Source organism: Atractosteus spatula, unplaced genomic scaffold, assembly GCF_055471065.1.
Source record: "Atractosteus spatula isolate fAtrSpa1 unplaced genomic scaffold, fAtrSpa1.hap1 Scaffold_2, whole genome shotgun sequence".
Classification (NCBI taxonomy): domain Eukaryota; kingdom Metazoa; phylum Chordata; class Actinopteri; order Semionotiformes; family Lepisosteidae; genus Atractosteus; species Atractosteus spatula.
The window spans coordinates 223,781-230,258 of record NW_028296763.1 but is presented as its reverse complement, the minus strand read 5'-3'; the positions used below and the strand labels follow the sequence as shown (position 1 = coordinate 230,258).

General features: G+C 54.8%; 1 non-coding gene across 1 annotated transcript; it reads right to left on the bottom strand.

The window, feature by feature from the left end:
• Positions 1-1,932: 1,932 nt before the first annotated feature.
• Positions 1,933-2,116, bottom strand: LOC148808691 (U2 spliceosomal RNA). Its single transcript, XR_016087970.1, has one exon. It is a non-coding gene; the product is annotated as a U2 spliceosomal RNA (small nuclear RNA).
• Between the last annotated feature and the right edge of the window lie 4,362 nt (positions 2,117-6,478).

Here is a 6,478-nt window from a genome sequence, read left to right as displayed (position 1 = left end):
GCTTTTAAAAGGTCTAGCCCTGGCATCTCTGAAATTTCAGAAAAAACATCCCTTTCAGAAAGGTTTCCATCTGTAGGCTCAATCTGCATATGCACATTTAGCCCCGCCCCCGCTTCTGCCTCTCTCACCACTTCTCCAGTTTTCTCCCCTTCTTGGCCTTCCATTAAGAAGCTTCCACTTTGTGAAAACCTTCAGTTTCCCTTTTTTCCAGGTTTTCCATTGTCAGCCTTCCCACCAATAACAATGCCCGCACCTTCCAAAACTTCATCCACCTCTCTTTGTCTCCCCTCTTCATTTGCAGCACCTGGTCTTACACCTGCAGCACCACTAACGACTTCTGAAAAAGACCTTTTTCGTATGCACATACTCTCTTTGAATACATGTCCTGCACCTCCGCACAAATTACATCTTCTCTCTTCTTTACATTCTGAAGATAGGTGACCGACTCCCTCACATCTTCTGCAGATTCGCTCCCTGCAGTCCACCACATTATGCCCCTCTTTCCTACATCTCCTGCAAACCGAGGGCTGTCCGTAATAAAACAAGTACCCCCTGTTGGGGCCTATCTCAAACGATGCAGGTGGGTGCAAAAGTCTGTCCAGAGCTGACCCATTCGCTCTAAAACGCACTCAAACGCCTCTTCCCTGTCCAAAAGTTTTTCCTGTCCATTATCTTCACCCCTATGCCCTGAATATCCACAAAGCGCTTCAAAAAACAGACTGTCTTCTTCAGGCACATAGGGGTTGAACATTGCCACTGTTAGAGATCTTAACTCCCTGGCAAACAAAGGTTCCACATAATAATCCACAAAGGGTTTTTCCTCTTTCCCTCTATTCACTACTGCCCAAATGTTCCTAACAAGGTCCTCTGAAATAAGCAAAAGATCAAAACGCCTCTTACCCGGGAAGTCTTGTAAGCAGAAAACGTCCTCAGGCTCCAGGTGCAGGGCATTGCTGATCACCTCTTCCTCGAAATGAACTCCGTCCTCTCCCCGTCGTCTCGCCACGCAAAAAAAGGCTTCGAATGTCCCCGAAAAAAACGATCCGTCTCTCCCTTTCTCCTGGCTAAGACGCAAGTTGCGGACAATCCACACACTTGATCCTAGCCAAAAGGCCGAGAAGCGATGCCCCTAAAGGCGCGGACCGATGTGCGGGCGTTCCACTGGCGCACAGTGGCGCAGGCCGACTCTCCTCTGGAGCCCGGGACCCACGCAGCTGCCGGCCTCCCTGCAGCCAGAGGCCTGCCGCCTGACTCTGCTCCCCCTCTCTCTTGCCTGCCTGCCTTCCTGCCAGTCCCGGGCGGGGGCCCTGCTCTTTGATCTTCTGTCAACAGCCCGACAACGACCGCCGCCGCGGTGGGTGCCAGCCGCCCAGCCTCCTTAGCTTAGGCCCCTCCCACCGGCAGCAGCTGTGCCCAACCAGCTGCAAGTGAAAGCCGACCGCCAGCACCTGCGGGCAGAGGCAAGGGGCAGCTCTCTCTCCGGAGGGAGGGACGGGGACATGAGCGCGCACGCACACATGCCTGCCTGCTGAAAAAAAAGAAAGAAAAGGTGTATATACTAAGTTTTTTGGAGGGAAAACGCCCGGCTGTCGAAAGTGGCCCGCCTGCAAGGACGGGGACGGACACACACGGACACACACGGACACAAGCCATGCCTGCCTCCCTGGAAAAAGGATGAAAAACCTTTTTTGGAGGGAAAACGCATGGGAGCCGAAAAGGGGGCCGGCCTGCTTGCCGAGAGAGTCGAGACGCGGGAAAGTGCACAGAGGGAGCACGGGAACGGAGACAGGGAGGGGGAGAGAGAGACGGACACAGAGACACACAGATGGACGAGAGACGAGACCGGAGAAGAAGGAGCTCCAGTCCACCTCGCTTGCTTGCTTGCTTGCCTGCTTGCTTGCTAGCTACGTCTGTCTTTTCACCGCTGAGAGAAGGTAGTGCACCGTTCCCGGAGGCGCTGCAATACCGGGCCGATGCGTGGAGAGGACGGAGCAAGCTCCTGATCCAGCTCCCTGTTCCAAAAATCCGTTTAATATGTGGTCCCCCAATGGGGGACGTATCAGATATTAAACTGATAAGAACAGATTTTTTTTTTATTAGAAAAACACAAAATTACAGACAAACAAAACCCCTAGAACTCAAACTGTATCCCAGAATTCACCCCAACAAAAACAGTCCCTTCCAACGTTCTTGGAACTTCCCATTGGATGCGTCTTGCGATGTCATGCCGCACCTTCCAGGCGATGCTGTCTGCCGAGTCCCCCCTTCCATGTTCGACCAGGTCCTTCCGGGAAGCCCAAAGGTAAAACTTGACAAGACTGATTACCAGCCACACTAGGAACCCGCGGTTCCACTTGTGGGGTCCCGGGACTCCTTTAAGGACTGTGTGGCTGGACAACACCAAGTCACCCATCACCCGTGTGCACAGATCCCCACACCGACCCCACACCCTTTGTGCAAACATACATCCCCAGAACACATGCAAGACTGTTTCAGGTTCTGAGCAATCCGGGCGGGGACACCTGTTGTCTGGAGAGACCATGGCTATGGAGGGTCTCTCTAACAGGCAGGCGGTTCCAGACGGTAAGCCAGTTCAGGTCTCTGAGTCTGTTATCCAGGGCCGCGGGTTGGATTTGCCGCCAAGCCCCTTCTGAGACCCCAACCAAAGCTGGGGCTGTCCTTGCTACCGCTGCCCTGTACAAGGCCCTGTGGTCTAGTAGGGCCTGTCCTTCTCTGGCTTCGGGGTGCCTTTTCAGCCACTTCCTAGCGTGCCCGTAGTGCGGGGGCAGTCGCTCGGCGCTAGGTGTCCTGTTTGACCAGACCACTAGGTGCCTCACAGTGGCAGCCAGCCACAGCCTTATGAAGTGGACGCACAGGTGGTCGGGGTCTTCGTGGAGGGTCTTACACAGACCCGCCACGAATAAGGTGTCCAGCTTAGCCGGCAAATCCGGGACAGCTCTCCTCCCTTCTTCAATCGGTCTACACATATCCACCCGGGCGATGTACTCGTAGCCTCCGCCCCAAATGAAGCGGAAGACGGCTCTCACCAGGTCTCTTCTTAGGCCGACAGGCACCGGAAACACCTTGGCCAGATACAGTAACGTTGGCAGGACATCCACTTTCAAAACCAGCACCTTACCAGTGTAGGACAGTGACCTGTCCTGCCACATGCCCAGTTTTTGGTTTGCTTTCCGCAGCCTGTCCTCCCAATTCAACCTGGCGGAATCGCCCGAGTGGAAACGGATGCCCAAGATCTTTATTGGGCCCGACTCCAGGGGAAGGCCTCCCACCTCTTCTCTCCTGTCCCTCCATTTGCCGAAGTACTTGACTGCGCACTTGTCCCTATTTAAACGGGACCCAGTGCTGGCTGAATGCTCTTCCATCAGTTTAAGTACCCGGCAAATGCTTCTGTCAGACGTTAGGAACAGGGTGATGTCATCGGCATACGCCGCGACCTTCACCTGTTCACCCCTGCTGCCTGGGACTACCACGCCCTCAATCAGAGGATCCTTGCGTATCACGTGGAGGAGGGGCTCAGAGTAGAGGACGTAGAGCAGGGGAGACGGGGGACACCCCTGCCTCACCCTGCACCCAACCGGCACTCCGGCCCCCAATCTCCCGTTGATACTTACCCGAGACACAACTCCATTGTATAGGGTCTGGATCCCCTCACGAAGGCGTGGCCCACGCCCAGCCGTATCGGCACCTCCCAGAGGAACGCATGGTGGACCCTATCAAAGGCCTTACTCTGGTCGAGGCTGACCAGCATGAGCGCCAGTCCGCGGTCTTCTACCTATGCCACCGTGTCCCTGATAAGGTGGAGGTTCCAGACGATCCTCCGGCCTTCGACACTGCAGGTCTGGTCTTTGCAGACCAGATCTGGCATAACCTTCCTCAGTCGATTACCTAGCACCTTAGCAAGGATCTTATAGTCAGTGCAAAGTAACTGAATCGGCCTCCAGTTTTCCAGATCGGTCTTCTCACCTTTCTTGAAGATGAGGGACAACACCCCAATCTTCATAGTTGTCCCCATCTCCGCTACCTGCAGTATCTCACCAAAGACCTCCATAAGCATTGGCTGTAGCAGATCCCAGAAGGCGATGTAGAAATCTGTGGGCAGGCCGTCGACCCCTGGGGCGGTTCCCCTGTGCAGACCGGCTGCCGCAGCTTTTAGCTCGGCGGCAGTCAGACTCCCCTCCAGGTCTGGGGCGACCTTAGTTCTCCCTCCAATGCCCGTCAACCAGTCCTCCCACCGGCTCGAGTCTACGGGTTTCTCTGCAAACAAAGACCTATAGAACTCGGACCATCTGTGGCCCGTCGTTCGTCATCGTGCCGTCTGCTTGGCGTAGCGCCTCGAAGTTGGTCTTTGCCTGCCTCGCCCGGACCAAGCGGATGAAGTGGGATGAGCATTTTTCCTCGTTCTCAATCAGGTCGCCCTTCAGCCTAAACAGGAAGTCTTTAGCCCGCGAAGACCAAGTCTCTTTTAAACAAGTTCTGATCTCCGCGGCTTTGGCCGCATCGAAGGAACCGCCACCATTGAAGGCCACGTACACCGCCTCTAGCTCTCGTTGTAAACGGGCCAGAGTCTCCCTACCCACAGACTGCCTGTGCCGGCAATAACTTATGGAGGCCTTGGCTATGGCCTTCTTGCAGGCTTCCCACCAAAGGACTGCTGTCGGGAAACTCCACCTCTTCCTCTGGAAGCTGCCCAGCAGGTTCCCTATCCGGGCTAGGTATTCTGCCTCGGACAGAACCTGCACGTTCAGCCTCCAGTACTGGGTTTTGAAAGTGGAAGCCTCAGGGATCACGGTTGCAGACAGCAGGAGGTGATCAGAGAACCAAACCAGAACAACCCGCCTGCACTGGACTGCCCCTTTTAAGGTGGTAAAAATGTAGTCCAGCCGCCTGAAGCTGTCCCGCCCGTTGCTCCAGGTATAAACCTTAGAGGCCGGACCGATTCCCTCAAAACAGTCTTGCAAATTGAACCGGTGTATTAACTCACACAACACACTCACACCCGAGCCACGCACATCACTCACATCGATGTTAAAATCACCCCCCACTAGAATGGAGCGATTAGTGAAGAGCAGAGGCTTTAGTTCTTTTAAAAAGGACGCCTGGAGGTGCCTTTCTGCCGGCCCGTATACGGCAATCAACCGGACCCGCATTGTGTCCCATACCCCGTCTACCACTAGGAGGCGTCTGGGAACAACCGATGTGGCCTCACTAGCCACGAAATTCGGCGATCCGCTGAGAAGCCCCACTCCTGAAGAATGCACCCCCCCCACACTCCACCAAGAGTCCCCTTTGCGCCAGTCACTCTTGAAATCGAGAACATCCCTTCCCGACCCCAAGTGTGCTTCTTGGAGGAAACAAAAACTAAAGTGTCTCTCGGCCAAGTCTTTAAAGACTGCAATGCGTTTGATCTTGTTTTTCAGGCCCCTGACGTTGACCAAGCAGATGGTATAATCCATGGAGAAGAGGAAGGAGGCCTGCACTCAGGGTGCTCCAAGGGACTCATCCGGGACGTTCTTGGGGGGGATTCAACCTCAATGGTATCGGCTCAGGAGATCTTCCGGGCCAGGGCTGTCAACAGGGCTCAAGAATTCAGATAACGATGGGGAGGCCGGATCAAAGAAGGACTCTCTATCCGGACCTGATCTTCCACTCAGAGGCAGGGAGTCACTCCCTTCCGACTCGATTAAATCTTCAGGCTGGGGGCTTGGCTCTATTCCCATCACCCCTTCTCTGGCCTGCTCGACCCAGGAGAAGTGCGACACAGTTGAAGGGGGGGGCCTTCCCCCTCCTTCTTCCTCTTCTGGTTGAGGACTAGGCCTCTCCTCTTCTTCGTCCATTTCTTCTATCTCCTGTTCTGAATCAGTGCCGGGTTCATCCTCAACTGGGTCCTGTTCTAGCTTCTCCTCTTCTCTTGGGTCTGTCTTTCTCAGTTTCCCTGTCCACCCTGGTCTCGTTTTCCTCTGCCGATACTCTCTCGGGGGCCTCGGGCTCACTGTCGGATGTCATGGAGTCTTCATCCGGGGAAAACAATGCTTCCTTAGCTCTTTTCTCTCCATCCCATATGGTCTCTTCTTCTGACGAATCTCTTTGTCTTTTTTCCTTCTTTTCCTTCTTCTTCTTCTTCTTTTTATTCTCGACAGGCATCCACTCACCACCTGAGGATGCCTCCTCTCTAGCTCCCTCTTCTGGTGCCACAGGTGTCAGGCCATCGGCGAAAGGGTTCTGATGTTCCTTCCTCTCTCTATCCGCAGCCTTCTGGGGGCTTGGGTCCAGACCTTGTGACAGTGCACCTTCTCCTGTCTCCTGTTCCGCTGAGCCATCCACCAGGTGAGTGAGGTCTTCACCTTGTCTCCTCTGCTGTGCCAATGTTCCTGCTCCCTTCCGCCTCACCCGAGACGACAGGCGAAGCTACGGACCTTCTTTGGGCAGTTCCTGTACTGGTGGCCTTCCTCGCCGCACA